At 44.6% G+C, this 18,269-nt stretch overlaps 1 protein-coding gene across 3 annotated transcripts in view; it reads left to right on the top strand.

Annotated features, from left to right (window-relative positions):
• The window catches only part of TMEM266 (transmembrane protein 266), a 94,882-nt gene that overhangs the window by 9,671 nt on the left and 66,942 nt on the right, over positions 1–18,269 (top strand). The window contains exon 1 of one of the 3 annotated variants that reach the window (XM_042875653.1): positions 5–61. The exons of the other annotated variants lie outside the window; for them this stretch is intronic. The gene's annotated coding sequence lies outside the window, so the exon portion shown is untranslated. Of the gene's footprint in view, positions 1–4; positions 62–18,269 lie in introns of those variants that run through there. 3 annotated transcript variants of the gene reach the window in all.

The following is an 18,269-nucleotide window of genomic DNA, read 5'->3' as shown; positions in this document are numbered from 1 at the left end:
CCCCGCCGGAGCCGAGCTACGTGATGCGGTGCGGCGCGGTGCGATGGGCAGCAGGCAGCAGGTACGTGCCATGCTCGGACGCGGCCGTGCGCGACGCCGGGCACAACGGGGCCGCCACCGTGGGTCCCGCGGGGCGGGCGGGCCGGCCGGCTCCGTGCGGAGTGGCCGCGCGAGCGGACGGCGCGCCTGGAGCATCTCCACGGCGGGGAAAGTTTGGAGGCGGCGCCTCCCCCCGCCAACTTCCCGCGGCGGGGTGACCGGGGCTGTCCCGGGGCGGGCGGCTGGGCCGCTGCGTTCCGTCGTGCCGCTCGGGGCCCGGGACGGCTGAAGGCGCTCCGCCGTTCACGCAGCGGCGCCGTCGTGCGGGGCAGGGCGAGATCCGCGCCGCGCTGCGGAGCTGTGCGCTGCTGTCACGTTACGAGCTCCGTAGGCCGCTTCTGCTATGCGCGGAGAGTTGTGGGGAGCCCTGCTACGGCGTGTCACGGAAAGGTTGTGTGTGAACAGCGAGTGGACGTGTGGGCTTTGAGTTTGTTGCGCACTGAGTTCAGGACGAGGGCTCGTTGGGTGTCCCCTGTAGGGGTTTCTCGGTTGGTGCTTGCAGCAGGCTGACCTACAAGTTGTGTGTGAAGTAAGGCACGCACCTGAACCCACCGTAACAGCTGTAAGTGATTGTTTATGGAAGGAGCGGCAGGGGCAGAACTCGGTGTGCACACAGCTGTCTGCCTGTACAGGTAATCAGCAGAGAGCTGCGGGCAGCCTCACGGTCCCGGTGCAGGCACCTGCTGTGATGTGGGCTCTGCTCAACAGCCACTGCCTGCTGGTGTGGTGCCTGCAGGCTGCGGTCCTGCCCAGACCAAGGTGAGTGACCTGCACATCCTTGATGTGTTACAAAGCGTTATTGCCTTTAGGGCAACATTAGGGCTCATGTGGGGTGCTGATAGCCAGCGGTTCTCTGGCTCCTGCAGGCAGGTCCATGCAGGCTGTTTGTAAAAGGGCTGATGCTGGTCAGGAGTACCACAGGTGTTGGGCTGCATGCGGCTGTGCAATAAGGCTTTGTGGTTAACGCTCTGCAGCTGTTATCTCTTGGAGGGGAAACAACTACGACTTGATCCTGTGAATGAGGTCTGTGCTGTGAGTAGAGAAAGGAAGGAGTGCCTCTCACTTGCGGAGGGTGCTGGATGAGAAGCATATGTGTGCTGCTCCCAATGTGCTGTGTTTCCTGAGTGCTGCTAGGGAATGTTCACTATCAGCAAAGAGGCACTGCAAGCAGGGAGCCCGTGTTCCTGAAGCAGTGTGTGTGCACACTCATTTCTGCATGCTTTGAAAAGAAGCGGGGTTCCTGCAGCCCTGTTCTGGTGCTTCCTATCCAGGTGGGAAGTTGCTGTCCCCTGTTGTGCATAAGGAGTGTTCTTTCTTGGGAGGCTGGGAAGAGGTTTAAGTTGTGAGTAAAGTTGGGTGCTGTCAGCATGCTGTGAGCACGCTCTGCACAAGAGCAGACAATGAGAATGTCTCACAGGAGTGTGCATGCAGTTCTGAGTGCAGACTGGGAACAGTGGGTGAGAGGAAGACCTTGACTCCAGCTGTTTCACAGGAAGGTCAGTAAGAAAATCAAGACATGAGCTATGTAAGCTTGCAGTGCAAGTGCCAACAAAAGCTGCTGCTCAGCTGAAGTGCTTCCAGACCATGGCTGACTGCAAATGCAGAGCACAGTGCACAGTGTAACTGTTGTCCCCATCACTGTGTTCTCAAAGGTCAGTTGGGTGTGAGTTCTGAAGGTTCTCTGTGGCAGCCACAAGCAGCTTTCTGCTTTGTCTCTGCTTGCTCCAGGTGCTGCTGTGCACTGCCCTAGGCTGGGTCCAGCAGGGGCTCCACAGTCGGGCTGGCCAGCAGCCTGCTGACAGCTCCATCTCCGGCAGGCTGCACGCTGCAGCTGCTGACTCTGCAGCAGTATTGCATCACAGGTTGCTGCTTCAATTGCTCTGTGCTGGAAGTGAGATTTCAAGCATGGTCAGGAATGTGGTTTCACTGTAATTAATGTGATTTCCTCTGGACTGGGAGAAAATGGATTGCCCTCTGAGACCCTGGTAAGATTGAAGTTTACCTCTAATTTATTATCATTATTCATTTAGATTATTGTGTTACCCGTCAATAGAACAGTAATGAACTAAATCATGTTACTTAGTGTAACACCAATCTGCATGCACTCTCTATGCATGCAACAAATGATGTGTACTGTCTGCATAGTACTCAACTCATCTGCTGGACTCTGGTGTTCCTTAACGGGCAGTACTTCATCCTTATGCACACTGCAGAACCACTGTTGCTGTAAGAGAGTGAGCTGGAGTCTTTTTTGTCTTGTATTATTGTTGAAGAGTCAACGCAGTGCTATTTGCAGAGCCTTTGCTTCTGGATCATGCGTGGAGAACTCATGGCCTTCCTCCCTTCTGTCCCTGCAGGTCCTATCTGGATTTTGCACACTGTTAGATTAGGTGACAGTGGTCCTGGTGGGTGTAATAACACGAGGAGTGAGTTTGTGCTCTGTAGGGTTGGAAAACAGAGAGTGGGTTTTCATTGTTGTGTAGTGGGGTGGACATCATCGTGCTTGGTGAACTTCCAGCTTCAAGTGGAGCACAATAAACCTTAGTTGATCACCATGTGGAATAACTTGTCCTGTGACTTTGGCTCCAGAGGCTCCCAGTGGTGAGCTTTAAGTCTTTTTTTTTTTTTGCCCAACAAAGTCTTCAATGGAGGTTAAGGCTGAGTGGGACAGTGGGAGGTTTCCTTCAGTCCACCTATTGCCTGCAGTTGGGTTTTGGCAAGGCAAGTGCTGTGTGTTAGGGTTTAATTCCATGTTTTGTTATATGGTCGCTATTGATTATGTATAGGTGATCCTGTCCGAGTCATTGGCGTTGTGTGAGTGATGAAAGGCAGGCTCTTGTGAACCCAAAGCAAGAAGGGAATTTGAATGGTACTTAACTAAGCAGGATAACATGCATCTGCTTAGTTTTTTATTAAAAACTGTATCTTAAGCATGAATTAAAACTACACTTTAAAACGTTCAGATACTTGGATTGCTAAACCTAAGACCTGTCAGTCAGCAAATGTCTGGCTGAGGGTTGCAGAAGCTTAGTTCTGCCTGTGTGAGCCATCCTGTGCACTGAATGAGCCAATGATTTGCAGGAAAATTAGTATGCAAACGTAACTGTTAACCTCCATTTGCATTAATCATCTTTTTAAGTCATATGCTGTTCTAAATATGATGCTTCCTAATTTTCCAGAGTTGAACTCCAAACCAAAATAACTGCCTTGCAAATTAGTTTCTGACATGGAACCTCTTCGTATTGTTTGTGTTTCTAAAAGGATATTGTACAGATGTTAAGGTGAGCCACAGAAGGTGAACCACAAGTGGGATTCCAGTCCTCAGCATTGACTGTAATTCATGCAGTTGCCTCTTTGGGTAAGGTGTTATTTTGTGGGTGAAGCTGGAGCTCTGTCCAGGAAAATGAGAGCTGATGTCTGACCTGTTTCCCTGTCCCTCTGCTGCTTTGTATGTCTGCCTCAGCAGCCCTGCAGTGTTTCATGGCCCCTTTTGCTCCTGCTCTGCCCGAAGCGTGGGTATGCATGGCTTCTGTGTCCAGGGGCTGCCAAATAATTAAGAAAAGCAAGCAGCCATAGGAAAACAGTTCAGTTTTGCTTGAATGGATTGCCGTGAGACAGCGTCTGTGCTTTTCAGGGAACTTTAAAGGCTGCCTGCAAACCAGGGAAGTGTCAGAGCTTGTCAAAAAGCTGTGGCTCTCGTTCTTACAGTGACTTAACAGTGTTATGTGGCTGTTAGTAAAGTGTACCTACCAGCTTTTGCCACTGAGATGATGAGAGTTTATCTAGCATAATAGCAAAACTCAGATTTTATTAAAGTGAGTGCGACTTGTGCTGCTGACTTGTTTTAGTACTTCTGTACCCCTATCAAATTTCTCATAGAAAATGCATCACCGTGGAGGTGATGATCTGAATTTCAAGCAGGCTGTCTGATTGTGAACTGCAGGGCTCCTATGTGTGTGTTAATGAGTGTTACCAGACAGCCCGGATGTAAGCGTGAGGTGTGTGATGTCTCAGCAGTGCACAGCCCGTAGCTGCTGGTGTGTAAGAGCTGCCTGGGTTTTACAGCCCTTGTCTAATAAATTGTCACTTTTTATCAGGAATGATAAAATTAGCTTTGAAACCAGCGTTTGAAGAGGAAAGTGAGATATGGGGCACAGTTTGTTTGCTAACTCATGCAAAGGTCTTAAAGGCAACTTGGAAGATTTTTCTTGCATGTATTTACTTCTTTTTTCTGTTACCAGCCACCACTTCTAGCAATATGAATGCTCTTTTTTTTTTTTTGTTTTCTTTGATTTTAAGAAGTCAATCCTGAGCAGGGAGCAGTAACATAATTCAATATACATTGGAGCTTTGGAGGCTGTTATTTCTGAGGCTAGTTCAAAGGGCAGGAACTCCTCAGAGACACGATGTGGCTGGCTGGTTTCCTTCAACTGAAAGAGCAATGCAGCGCTTAAGTAGCATCCCAAGTTTGTGTAAAAGCTTTTGACACGTTATCTCTGGGCAAAAAGAAATGTGGAGGAGGTTGTGGAGTGGGCACAGCTGAACCTCTTGGCAGTGCATTGGGAAAAGCCTCTGCTTCTCTGGGCTTGACCCTGCATATAGTGCTGGCTTTGTTCCCTTCCCTATTGCTTAGGGCCGTGTGAGACAGGTTCTTTTCCCCATGCTTGTGTGAGGGCTCTTGGTAGGAACACAGCACTGCTGCATGCAGTGCAGGCACATTACCTGCCTAGCAAGGGCTGTGCTGGAGCCGATGCTGTCCCCAGCTGCCCCACTCATTGCCCCCACTTCCTGCAGTTCTGATCCCAAGGTACAAATAGTAGAAGAACGTGCTTTTGGGAGGAAAGAGTGTGTGCATGAATTAATGGGTATGCTACAGAGGTGTTTGTTTCCAAATCTCCTTTATTTATTTATTTTTTTTTCTTCTTTTTCCCTGACTCGTATTTGCTTCCTTCTTGACCTTTTGGCAAGGGGGAGCATATGGTGATGTGCTGTCCATCTGGTTGCTGCTTACTGTGAACTCACGATACAGGCAAACTTGGCTCCATCTTCATTTCATAGGGAGGCAGAGCTGCTAATAGAGTGACAGCTGAGGTGTTCATTCTGAACTGCAAGAAGGAACTGAGTGAGAAGTGAATACAAAGGGCATTCTATGAACACATTCAGTCTTCTGTCTTAAATACTCGTGCTACGCTTGGATTTAAAGCAAAGGAGAGTGGAACTTTGTTGTGCCCTGGGCTGTTAAGTACGGATAAGACAAATTCTTCCCCAGGGGATTTACAAGCGAAATAAATTTTCATGAGGGCAGTGTGAATGATGATAGATATGTCTGGGAAAAAAAACCACAGAAGCCCCACTTTGTTGTGTAGGTAATACTATATATGTGCCACTAAGAATTCTACTGCCACTTCTACAACAGTAGCACAAGCTTGTAGCAGTCTTTCAAAACACAATTCTTCAGTAGTTACTTTTCTTTTTAAATGATCAGGTGCAACACTGGTAAGAATCTGTGTTGATGTGGGAGCTTGGGTACGTTCAGCCTGTCTTGTTTGTGGCCTGCATTAAGGTTTGATGCTGGTAAGGAGAAGCTGTCTCACCTTTGTCAGTGTGTGCCTATGTATCTTTCTCTAACCACCCGATGCTAGAGCCATAATAACCAAACTTTCTTCTTGTCATCTAAAGGAACACTGCTGATAAATCAGCTAGGCTGTATTCATACTGTAAATAATTACTGAATGCCATTTATTTTATCAACACAGTAGTTAACTTTTGTGTTGTCTTGTCTTTGCTCCATAGTGGTTTTTTTTTTTCACGCCACCACATGGAAAATCCTGTTTATTTGCTAACTGGAAGAGGTGATTATAAAAGCAGAAAGTAGGTGGGAGGGTCAGATGCTGTGATTTACCTGAAACAACCTTGCTTGCTGTTTAGATCAGGGATCCTCACTTCTGGTAGTTCCATGCATATTTATTATGTAGGACGGCACTGCAGTGACCCTGCTGTGATGTGAAACTGCTCGCAGGCTGCTAAGAATAGTTTGGGTTTTGATGGGGGATTGTTGCTAGAGTTCAAGTTCACAGCACTTTTGCATTCTTTAAGGTTTTTATTCTGTCTTGAACAGAAGTTCAGACAAGCTTTTAATACAGCGTTGGTGATTTTGGCTTTTGTTTTTTTTTTCCCTGCAAGCATCAGCTTTTAAAAGCTGGAGATGGTTTTTTGAAAAAGCTTCTGCCCCATACTGTGAGATGCTGAAGATCTCTGCTCTGTGTTGTTCTTTCACTTGAAAAGTGAGAAGAAATAAAGAAAAGGACATAACCCAGTGATTTGCTTCTGATGGCCAAAACAGAACTTCAGAGGCCAGGTAGTTTGTTACAGTGGTTGGGCTGTTTAAATGCTCCAGGCTGTGAAGTGAAGTCTTCTCCAGTGTATTACTTCAATATTCAGGTTAAGTCCACGATGGATGTGATGTGACATGCTCATGTTTATGAACGTTTCCAACAAACCTGGCTCCCTGCTGCTGGTTTCGAAGGTGAATTTATTCCAAAGTGCTGCTTTTAGTCTCGTGCCCAGGTTCAGGTACTGCCAGAACGCAGAGGAATTTTGATGTGTGAGTGAAGGCATTGGAAATTCTGGGGAGGCCTGGAGTGCTGGGCTAAGGGCTGCCCCTAAGCCAGGGGGATAGGAACTCAAGGACTCTTACAGCCCCTTGAATATTGAGCTCTGTACTCTCAAGTTTTAATTCTTGTGCATGTGTGATTTCCGTTGCATCTTCTTGTGGTTAAATATTCTTCAGTAACTCGTACCCTTCTGAAGTTTGGGAGCTGTGGAAAGAATTTCCCTCCTCCATCCTCTGGAGGCTGTGTGCTGAACAGGATCACTGTGTCTGCTGTAAGCTTACGTGTGTGCGTTGTTTTGAAGGAACTTCAAGCTGTCTAAAATGACTGCATTCAAGTTGCTGGTAACCTGCCAATCTGTAAATCTGAAAGAGCTAGATGCAATGAAGGGGCAAACGAAGCTAAGGGGTTATTCATCTGCTTTGCAGGCTTGGGAATGGGGAACTGAGGAGGTGAGCAGCATCAGCTGGTGCCTGGTTGATATTTCCTGGATCATTTTTACTCATGATCCACATGAGAAATGATCCACATCATCATCTGAAAGATTGCTGTTTGATAGATGGCCTTTATGAGGAGTGAAGGTGTGAAGTGAGCTTTGTTCTGAATTGCACCTTGCAATGGGATTAAGGTGTATGGGACAAATGGACTGCAAAGTGTAGGCTTGTAGCGCTCATTTTGGGAGCGGGAGGACTTTGTGCTCTAGTGCCCCTACGTTTTGCAGGCTTTAAAAGCCACCTTGCAGTGTGTTTGCTTGTTATCTGTTAGCTGTGTGCCACAGGAGCTGTCCCTCCAGGTAATGTCTGGTGTGATGAAATCCTTATCTTGATTATGATGCTGTTGTAATGCAATACAGATTGCTTTATCATAGAACGAAGGTAGGAAAAGGGAAAACCAGAGTTCAAAATGTTGAATTACATAATGGAGAACTTGGTTCTGGAGAAAAACAGGTAGTGGGGTGGTATTTTCCTTCCCAAGGACACTGGCTTTGTTTAAATAGTTTGACAGAGTGCTTAGCAAGCTGACATAGGCTGCTTCACTGGGTCCGTAAAGTGTGCTGCTGGAGCTGCGTTTGGAGGAGAGTAATGTAATGCATCAGAAACCTTTAATTATATGCTTTAGTCAGCTCTGTCTAGGTCAGAAGATGTTATATTATCAATAATGCATTATAGACGTTTCATAGTAACTTGGATATGTGTTGAATAATTGGTCTTTGTTAAGCAGACACTGGCAATGTTTGCATTCAGAGCCTAGGTTTGAAATAAACAAAAAACATATTTGATATCACCTGATATCTAGTTGATGGAACAACTGAATAGATCAGAGTTGAGCAAAAGCTTATACAATGCAAAATATGGACTGTTTTACTACGTCTTCTCTCTGAATGGTACTAGCAGTTCTGAAAGCATTTCTTGGTTTATGGAATTTAATTTTGTATGTGTTTGCTTGCAGCAGTGCTCAGGACCATAGAGCCTTTTTAAACATACTGTATTAAACTAACAACCACCACCCACCCTGAAGATTAAAACTGCTTACAAGCTTACCAGGCTGCCTGAGGGGAGAAAGGGAGGAAAACAGTGAAGGAGAGCAAGCTTCTGATTAAAAGGCATGCGAATGGGGTTTTGGGGGACAAATTGTCTTTCTGTTACATGTTACCTCATTATATATATACTTCTACCTTACAAATAATTTAAGTTTTTCTTAATTCTTTGGTGATTTTAAAGCTGACTAGGAAGCTTACTGCAATGGCGATAGCTGATAGAATTTGCACTTGTGTCATGTTGTGATCCAAAGCAAGATTGTAAGTTCATCTGTGGGTTCCTGACTGGGTGTGCCTATCTGTTCAAAAACATCCCCATATGCTTCAGTGGCCTTTCTTAGAAGGGCTGGGAAACAAGTGGTGGTGGACAGATCTGTTTTCTGAATTTTATCCTGCTGAAAAGTCGAGGATCTCTACCCCACCTCCCCAAGCTGGAGCTTAAAGAAAAAGCAACAGTGACACAATTATTACCGAAAACGATGACAGAAGTGATGAAGCCTGCTCAAAGTGGTGTGTTTTTTTTATGGTATGAGGTCCAGTGTATTCAGTTAATCAGCTGCATGTTCTCTATCTTGCTGTTCAGCCAGCAAAAGATCAGTCTGCCTTGCAGTAGAGAAGTTGTATTTTCAGTATGAACGATTTCTCTTTTTGAGCTGTGCTCAGCACTTCTTGCCTTCCCTAAGGAGGTGGCAGTGATTGTAGCATTTATCATACATAAAGGAATCTGTCTTTCTGTGTGTAGCTGCCAGAACTTATGTGAGAAATGGGGACAAAGAAGGCAGCGTCCACACTCGATAACCCTTCAGCCAGCAGCCCTGATGGTAAACCAAGGAAATCTTCCTGAATTTGCACCTGCACTCCATCCTCAACAACAGCAATAGCGGAGTTGAACAGATTTGACAGCATGTCTCCAAAGGAATCCACTTGCAAAATCTTGCCTGAAGTACAGGTTTAGTGGTCTGCATGTGAAGTTCTTGACCTGTACTGTGAAAACCTGAACCTCTTTGTTGAAACAGCTTCATGTTCTCTCCAAATACTAAGGTAAAATGCTGTTGCTTGCATTAAAAATGGTTGTTTGAAAACTATGGAATGGAAGAGTTTGATGGGGTTAAGGGAAAAATCCTGAAGCATACTGGTGTTAGTAAGAGCAGAGTTGGTTTGGATTACTTAGAACTGAAGATGAGCACACACTACATTCTGTCCTCCGCCAAGGGCAAATGTTGCCCTTCTTAGGGGAAAGAATTGGAGCAGACTGAAGTAGCAGAGCGAAGGAAAGCACTGGGAATTTGAACTTGGCTTTAGTTCTCTGTGCTTTGTAACTTGTGGAGATGATGACAGATCAGTAATTCTTCTGAGTTGACAAAATTCACTGCTTTCTGAGAAATGCTGCAAAAGGGCCTCTGAGGCTTCCCTGGGGGTGCTTACGGATTTGTGCTCGTATGCTAAGTGCACATCTTTGGTAAAAAGGGAGAAGAAAAGAACTTTCTTGTCAAAATCAAAATAAGCGATGTATGGAGGCATTACTTTTAGAGCAACCTACTATTTATTTCCATGGGAACTACAACATCTACAAAGAGCATAATAACACTGTTTTATAGAGCAAATTCTCAACTACAGAACAGTTTTTCAACACAGTCACCACCACGAGCTGTGAATTTTTGGCAGCCCTGGACAAGAGCCTGCACACAGCGCTGGTAAAGAAGCGCACCAATTGAGGTGACCCGCTGTTGCCTCTCCTGAAATGCAGCACCTCACTGTGCTCACACCCTGTGTTTGCTTTCCATAAGTGCTCCCAAGGGTTGCTGAATGTCAGCGGGTGCCATTTTTTTTCCTCATGGAGGAATTCAGTTCCACACTTTTGCTCCGTCTGCACTTCCATGGCAGATGCCGTTCTGACAGCGCCCCTCTGCTGCCGTCTGTCTCAAGGCAGCAAAATGTAATGATATTGGTGGGAAGGTTCAATCTCTACTGCCACAGCACCAGCATCCTCTGACATCATGGGCCAACAGAATAGAACAGGAGGCATTACCTGTGCAGCAGCCATTCTCTCACCCCTAACTGTCCATAACTAGCGTGTGTGCCCCCATAAGGGAGATGACAGCCTGGTATCCAAGTTCGGTGCTAGTGCTGTGTGTTTATTTTAGTGCATAGAGAAATACACGTTTAAGCCAGTTCTTGTATTTTCCCCAAGGTATAGTTTTGCATTTTTATCATCATTTATGACTGAAGTGTTGGAAGAAAGCTTTCAGATGTGAATATATAATAAATTAAGATCTAGTAACAGTTAGCTTTTGCAATCATTTGCCTAGAAAATCCTTCAGGGTGTTTTCTTTATATAAGCAAGTAAGACCTCTTGCTCTTCTTCCGTTTTACACAAGTTTTAATGCTATCTACTGAAAAAAATGCATAAGTCAGGTTGGGGAAATCGTTTGCTGTCTGAAGTTTTTGTTGCTATCTGGAGTCCTGGTGCCGTGGTTGTGCATTTGGAGCTTTTGTTAAGGTCATTTTGCTGCAGCGGTGCAGGTTGATTTGTGCTTGATATCAAGATGTCTCTGAAACAACTTCATCTCACCAATTAGTTGTGACAATTTTATGCTAACTGTAACAAAAGGAAATAATTAAGGGAGAGTATTTTCAATTGCAAGCATGCTTCTCATCTTTTGAGCACACACAGCAATAGCAGAAGGAATAGAAGGCAGCGTACTGCGATTGGTCATCTCCATCAGTTTTTCCACAGAGTGCAGTTTGAGAACATCTGGGCTGCAAAGCACACCTCGTGAACTTCCATTGATTAGTTCCTTGGGCTGCCAGCCATCAAGTGTATTTTTAGATACTTACAGCAAATCTTATCGCCTGCTAAAGAATGCCAAATCTGTAGTTCTAGTCAGCTGCTGTTTTTCTGTAGGGAAATTACTGGGGGGGTGGGGAGGGATTCTGGTTTACGTGGTTACTTTGCTGCAGTGCTGCAGGCTGCCATTGTGCAGCAATAGCTGAGTTAGCCTTCAACTCGCCAGCTGGTGATGGGTATCAAAGTCCGGCTGCGGCAGTGCCAGCTCAGCGTGACCTGCTCTAGTTTCTTCCTAATCCTGAGAGGAAAACTGTTGGCCTGGACAGAGTAAGATGGTTCTTTCCTTCAGTAAAACCATCTCTAAAAGCAGAGGGGGTGGGGAGAAGCACATAAGGCATTTTGTTCCCATTCTTAATGGCTTAGGCTTTATCGTTCCATTTTACAAGAACAAAGGGATGCATGGTAATTTAATGTAAAGTGAATAGGCTGGCTCCTTATCTGGGTAAAAGCTTGATGCGTGCTACAGTTGCATATCACTATAGCAGAGGCACTTCTTTGGACTTTTGGAATATGCACATGCTTTTTGGAAGGAAAAATTAGTTCTGCCCTATGTGTGCTGTCTGCCATCTGCAGCTATATGTGAGTTAGTGATAACAGTGCTTCACAAGAGTGCAGCTGCCTCAGCAGGTGTAAACTCCTCATCTTAGTCCTGCAGGAGTCAGAAGTGCTCTGCTCCCAGATGATGGTGCACAGTGTTTCTTGCTGCAGATGTATCTTCCAGCCCTTTGGGTGCTGCCTATCACCTCTCTCTGAAGCTCTTTACATTTAGTTTGGCCACCTGTCTGTTCTGTGCTTGATTGGAATTCTGTATTAGCACAGCTGTTAAAGGCAGGTAGTATGCATTAAAAAAAATGACTTGTTAACAGAATTTTTTTCAAAAAAGCGTTCACCATTTTTGATTTGAGACAAATCTTCCCGTCCTGAAGCATACAATATTTCTCATGTTGTCAGTACTTCAGCTTTTCTAAAAGCTCCCACCTTCAGCATCACCAACTATCTTAGGCCCTGTAACCCAAGCTGTGTTTGTGAGCCCTTGAGTATGTATGCATTCAAAACTGATCTTATTACTGCAAGCATTGTCTCCAATTAGACTAAATCCTTTGGAGTAGGGCTTATGTCACTTGGGGGGGGGGGGTGGGGAGGAGGGAGGAAAAACACCTTATGAAGTACCTAATGTGTTTCTAAGTAGCATATGAATAATAAAAATATGGGCTAATTGTTCTTGCCCTGACAGACTGTTCCATTCTAGGATTCAAAAATGGGCAGTTTTGATCCTCATCTTGGTATGTCTGCCTTCCTCAGCCTGCAGTGGGTGCCTCAGACAGCTCTCACTGACAGCAGATGCTTGGTAATGTCGGAAAGCTGTCCTGTTTTTTTTTCCCTTAATGTTGTAAACCCTGAACAGGTTGTGAACTGTCAGCTGTTAACAATAGTGTATTGAGTGAGAGCCATAATGCAAGGAAGTTAGTTTTATTTCTTTTACAATGTTGTTATTAGAGGCATGAAGAGTAAAACAAACATAAAATGCTGCCTCTTTAAGCTCCTGGCTGGTCTTTGCAGCAAGCAGTTTCATTTCTAGTTCTTGTTGTACAGGGTCAAGTGCAGTAAATCTCTGACCTGAGGCCAGTGTAATCTTAATTCCTTGCAGATACACTTGTTTTGTTGAAGCTGCATTGATTTTGCAGCACTTCGTACTGCTAATTCACATAAGAATTGAAAACCAAATTACATACATAAAATCTCCAAAAATAAAAACACTAAACAACCCACACCACTAATACAGGGGGCTTTGCTGTCTATTGGGAAGTGGCGTCTTCCACCGATTAAATACCAGACAGAAAGTCAGAAAGATGAATTCTAATCTCTCTGGCACCAATTTGCTATGTGCTGTTGGATGTGGAATCGAGTTGGGGAGTGTGCTTTCATTACAGATTGCTTGGATTGTGTGCAAATTGCTGTTGTGCCTGTGTCTGGAGACTGACAACTTATTTAGCAAGTAGTGATTGCCTGGAGAGGTTAGTACAGTACTGATGTTAGAATAGTTTTGAAGAATAGCTCTTAGAAGTGTTGAGGATTCTCTCCTGGTGAAGTTGTTTTCTAATTTTTTCTTCTAATTTTAATAATGCTTAGTTGGTGAGTCTTAACAAAAGTCTGTTAGCAGCTGTAACAGACGTCATTCAGTTCCAAGCAGAAGGCCAATGTGTTAGACTTAAGAGCAAGGATAGGTTTTATTTCACTTAGCATTCGTTCAGAGTTTGAGAGTTTGCGTTGCAGTGTGCATCTCTTGCATAACCACTGCTTGAAAGCATCCTTTTATCTGATCAGTGTATTACACAGAACCTCTTTATTGGATATGGGTCATGAGACTTGAAGTACTAAATCAGATGGTGCTAAAATAGAGCTACAGAGGGTGGCAGGAGGGCTGCCACGTTGAGTCACAGAGTTGTGGCCAAAGCTCTTCTGCCTGCGCAGTGCTGCAAGAAGCAGGCTGCCCTTGACTTGCTCCAGTGGATGTTTGAGAACCACAGCCCAGTATGCTGAAGGGGGAAGAGAATTTTCCCTTGGATCAGTATGGTTGGGTTGTGGCCTGTTTTCTTGTATTCAGCTTTAATGAAAACAGTGAGCAAACGAGTCTTTTCAAGTACATCTGCTTTGCTTATTCCCTGAACTGAGTGCCAGGGGACCAATCTGTTGCACAGACTTGCCAGTTGTACCACATTGTCTCCAGCAGATTGCCATGTGTGAGGTAAGTGTTTGCCCAAAACTATTACATCACCTTAAGTAAGTGTTTGTTACCACTGCTGAATACACACAAAAAACCAACTATTCTATGGTTCATAAATGAGAATAACTTTTCTCAGCCAGCACATCTCCACAACTTTTTTTTATTCATTGGCAGTGATTTAGAGATATTTAGAGTAGCCTAAAAATTAGCATATATGCTTTATAGTTGAAAACATGTGCAGTCTTTGTGTGTTTTTTTTGTATGTGATGTTACCATCCTGAGCTCAGTTAGAAGTGAGGGGGAAAGTTGCAGGTTTGGCTACTAAACCTGGAATTGCTGGCCAGTGAATTTGTGCATTGTGAGGGCTGTTTACTCCAGATCGTAGGTCTGGCAGGGTTGAATGTCCTCGCAGCTCGGGATGAGTCCCTCACAATCTGTTTGTGGCAGGAACCTGGCTTATTGTATGCAGTAAGTGCATGCCATTACCTGCTGAGGGACCCGGGGTTGTACAGTGGAATGCATTAACCGTATATTAAAGTAATTGTTCCTTATGGTACACTTTATACGGTGGTCCAGTCCTTTGTCTAGGTTCAGTGTGGTCAGCAAAGCTTTTTCCACAGCAGTACAAGTGGTGTGACCACGTGCAAAGAACTCGCTTTCTTTTGAAGTATCAGGCAGGACATGAAATTAAGATTGGATCAGACTGCTGATTGCAGCAGAGTGAGGTTCATCCTGAAGGCATCAATGGGATAAAATGCTACAGCTATTTGTTGCCCGAAGCCAAACTACAAAGCCTAGCTTTGTGTGTGGGAGAAGAGCAGTGTATTTCACACAAGTGGACTGGCTGTTATATGGTTGCTTTTAAGATACACAGCAAAGCCATACTGTCATATATTTATAATGTTTTGTCTGGAAGGATGCTTATAACACCAGGAATGGCAGAGTCTAGATATTCCTCAGATATATATAGCTGGTTCATACAGTGAAGTCTTTACTTCTAGATGCTGATTGTAACTTGTCTGGTAGTGTGACCACGTTTAGAATCGTAGAATGGCCTGGGTTGCAAAGGCCCACAGCGCTCCTCCAGTCCCAACCCCCTGCTGTGTGCAGGTCGCCAACCAGCAGCCCAGGCTGCCCAGAGCCACATCCAGCCTGGCCTTGAATGCCTGCAGGGATGGGGCATCCACAGCCTCCTTGTAGTACACATCTCCTGTCTACTTCACTGGGGCTATCCAGGTCTCTGGATAGAGACTCTTCACTGCAGTTGTGGGGTGTCAGAAAAAAAGAAGTGGAAATGAAATCCAAGAGTTTGGTTTGCTTGTATCTGTAATCAAACATCTTTGATGCTGAATGGGTGCTCAGTTTGCTTCTAATATAATATACCTGTCTTTCTGGGCTTCGGCTAGGTTAGTGTAAAACCAAGCACGCGAAATTCTGAAATGGAGTTGTGGCACACAAATATAAGCCTGACTGTTTCCTGGGTTTGTGATTCTTAATATTTAAGGGAGATTTAACCTTTTTGTTGTTGTTGTTGTTGTTGTTTCCTTTTGAGAGCCATGATTTGTGGCACAAAATACTTTGAGTATTGGGGATGAGTGGGTGTGGAAGGAGGTGAGAGGTGTGCCAGAGTGCCTTTGTCATGGAGTTTGGGCAAGTTAGCTTCTATCCATGTGCTAACTGAGCCCAGAGCCGTTTAGTTCCTTGGGCTGGAGAACAAACAGATGTTTTCAGTCCGGTAGAGCTGTTGATTCTAGGCTCGTTCCCATCAACGTGTGCAGTGGCAAGTGTGAAGCTCAGTATTAGTTTTCGCTAACCATGAGCACAGAAGCTGTTTGGGCTTGAGCTGTGTACATTGTGCTGGACTGTACGGAGATCGTCTCACTAGAAGCCACCCCTGGTCTGAGTGGTGTTGCTTTGTATGTGTGGCTATGTCCTCACCCATTTCTCAGATGGAAGTACCTCCAGCAGTGGGACACGTAAATAGAGCAGGAGGTGTTGAGGTGTGCAGTGAAATGGTGTAAGCTGGCAGCCTTGTGCCTAATGCTCGTATCTGAGACACCAAGCGTTTTTTTGTGGTTTTCCTTCTTATTAAGCAGGCCCAACGCTTCAAATGATAGATGAATTTATAAATACACCTTTTAAATATGTGAGTGGTCTCTTCATCCGTGTCTGGGCTTGAGAGCCCTGTGGTATGCTGGTATAGTTTTGGTTTGGTTGTTTTTTTTTTTCCTTCTGCTTAAGCCACCCAGGGAAGCTATAAGGAACAACAGCAAAGAAAAGAATTTATTACAGCTAGATGGGGACAGTGTGTAGCTTGGAGAAAGAGCAATCCTGGAGAGTTAATACAGAGTAAGAGGCTAAATGAGTACTCTCTTTTCTAAATGAACATGTGCCTGATGTTAGGGAGCAGCTTTCTGTGCGAGTAGCCCTAGTTACACAGTTATTCCAGGACTTCTAGATGCTTCATTAATTGTTATTTGCTGTGAGCCGTTAAAACTGAACAAGCAGACGGCTGCTTGCCTGGAGCAGAGACTTTCCATCCTGGTGTCTTCGGATTTAGGTACGTTGTGGCTTGCTCAGGTAGTTGCTGGGCTTTGTGCTCTTTCTGAGAGGTGCTGGTTATGTATCTGAGCCACTGAATAGAACCACTTCAGCAGTACCATAAGCAGCCCATAGCTGTGCAGGTGGGAATGAGGACCTGTAGGAGCTGTCAGGGCAACATGGATGTGTGTTGAAAGAATGTTCGAGCTGGAATGCTGACATGTCACAGACCTCTATGTGGTTTCCCTCCTGCTCTCTCCAGTTCCTTGGAGAAAAGATGGTGGAGAAAAGGAGTGCATGTGCTTTGCCATCCCAACCAGAGCACCGCGTCCTGTTTGTCTGGAAGTAGCATGTGCTGCACATCTACAGGTGCCTTGGAAGGGGCTGGGCTGGTCTATCCTGGCAATTTGTATTTGTTTAGACTTCCTCTACAGGATTTTAATGTGTTCTGAGGTCCAAGTTTGCAGTACCAAAAGCTCAAGATTCAAACAGTGCTCATGATGTTTTGTGGGGAAGATTATGATTATGCAAAAGATCCTTTTTCTCTTTTATGGACTGTCTAAACTTTCCTTGGAAATATGAGCTATGCTTACAAATAGTGAGATGGTTTTTAGTTACAGGATTACATGCTTCCTACTCCACCCCCAGCATTCTGCTTAATTTCAGCATACGGGGTGATCCCATAAGGGGGTAGAATTATGGCTGCATGAGCAAGTTCAAATCTGCCATTTCCTAATTTCCAAATGTCTAATTTTTCCAACTATAAATACCTTTACTGTGATGGAGGGTTTTATGTGTTTTTTTCCTTCATTTTTTAAAATGATGTATATACAAGTTTGACTGTAGATGATTGACAGAGATTCAAAATTCAGTGTCCCTTTTTCCTGTGAAATGCAAAGCTCTGTCTTTTGTGCCTGTCTCTTCTGGGTGCTGTATAGGAATGTTAAAGCTATGAGTGGAATTGGGCACCTGCAATGTTAAAATGTGTATCTAATGTGCTTGATTTGTAGAGGAAGTTAATTTACTCTGTTTTGTAATGTCCTGCATTTGTAATCTTTTGGATAAATCTCATTCAGTTATTTTTGGAAAATAAAGGAAGTATTATGGATCTACCTCTTAGAGCCATGTAAACAAATACTTTCTGAAAATGCTAGCTGGCAGAAAGAGGATTTGGGGGAGGGTCTGTTTAATCAATCTTGTATCTTCTATCTCAGTGAACTTCTTCAATTTTGTTCAACCTGAAGTGAAGCAAGGGGGTGTTGCTACCTTTCCTGAATTTGGGGTTTCCCCTTCAGAAAGAAGAGCAAGTTGCTGGATTTCTGAAGGAAACAATTTGGACATCATATGACCAGTCGTCGTCTTTCTTCTTTCCCTCTCCCTAAATCCGTGAAGCAATTTTCAGTTTGGGTGCTTGCTGCAGTTCAATATCACCAATGGTGAGGGCTTGGCACATAATTTTAGGTGTAAGTCTTTCTGATATAAGCTGACTTCAGTGTTTCTCCACCATGCCATTTGTTCCCATGGCTGTGGCCATGTGTGCAGCCCTAACCCCCTGGTGCTGACACAACTGTTTTTGGAGCTGTGCTTTTCATTGCATTGGAGAAGCACTTTTTTTTTAAAGGGAAATCTCTTGTTGTTACATGCCATACCATCTGACTGATTGTGAACTTACATAGCAATGTGTGATGGTTCATTTACAGGCGTGTGACTAGGGGAGCTTACAGCATCATGATAATACTCCATGGAGAACATGAGCAAATGCAACAAGTGAACACCGCAGTCTTGACTTCAACTTAATTGAAGGGCTTCAATGCAAGTTAGAAGGGACTTTGCAAAAAGCTTAAATTAGACACTTCTTTCTGGTCAATCTTTTTTTTTTTTTTTGTTTTTGTTTGTTTGTTTGTTTCA

Source organism: Lagopus leucura, unplaced genomic scaffold, assembly GCF_019238085.1.
Source record: "Lagopus leucura isolate 7727_CA_CO unplaced genomic scaffold, USGS_WTPT01 Super-Scaffold_100015, whole genome shotgun sequence".
In the NCBI taxonomy this organism is placed as follows: Eukaryota; Metazoa; Chordata; class Aves; order Galliformes; family Phasianidae; genus Lagopus; species Lagopus leucura.
Note: the sequence above shows the minus strand (reverse complement) of the source record. Positions and strands in the feature narration are given on the sequence as shown.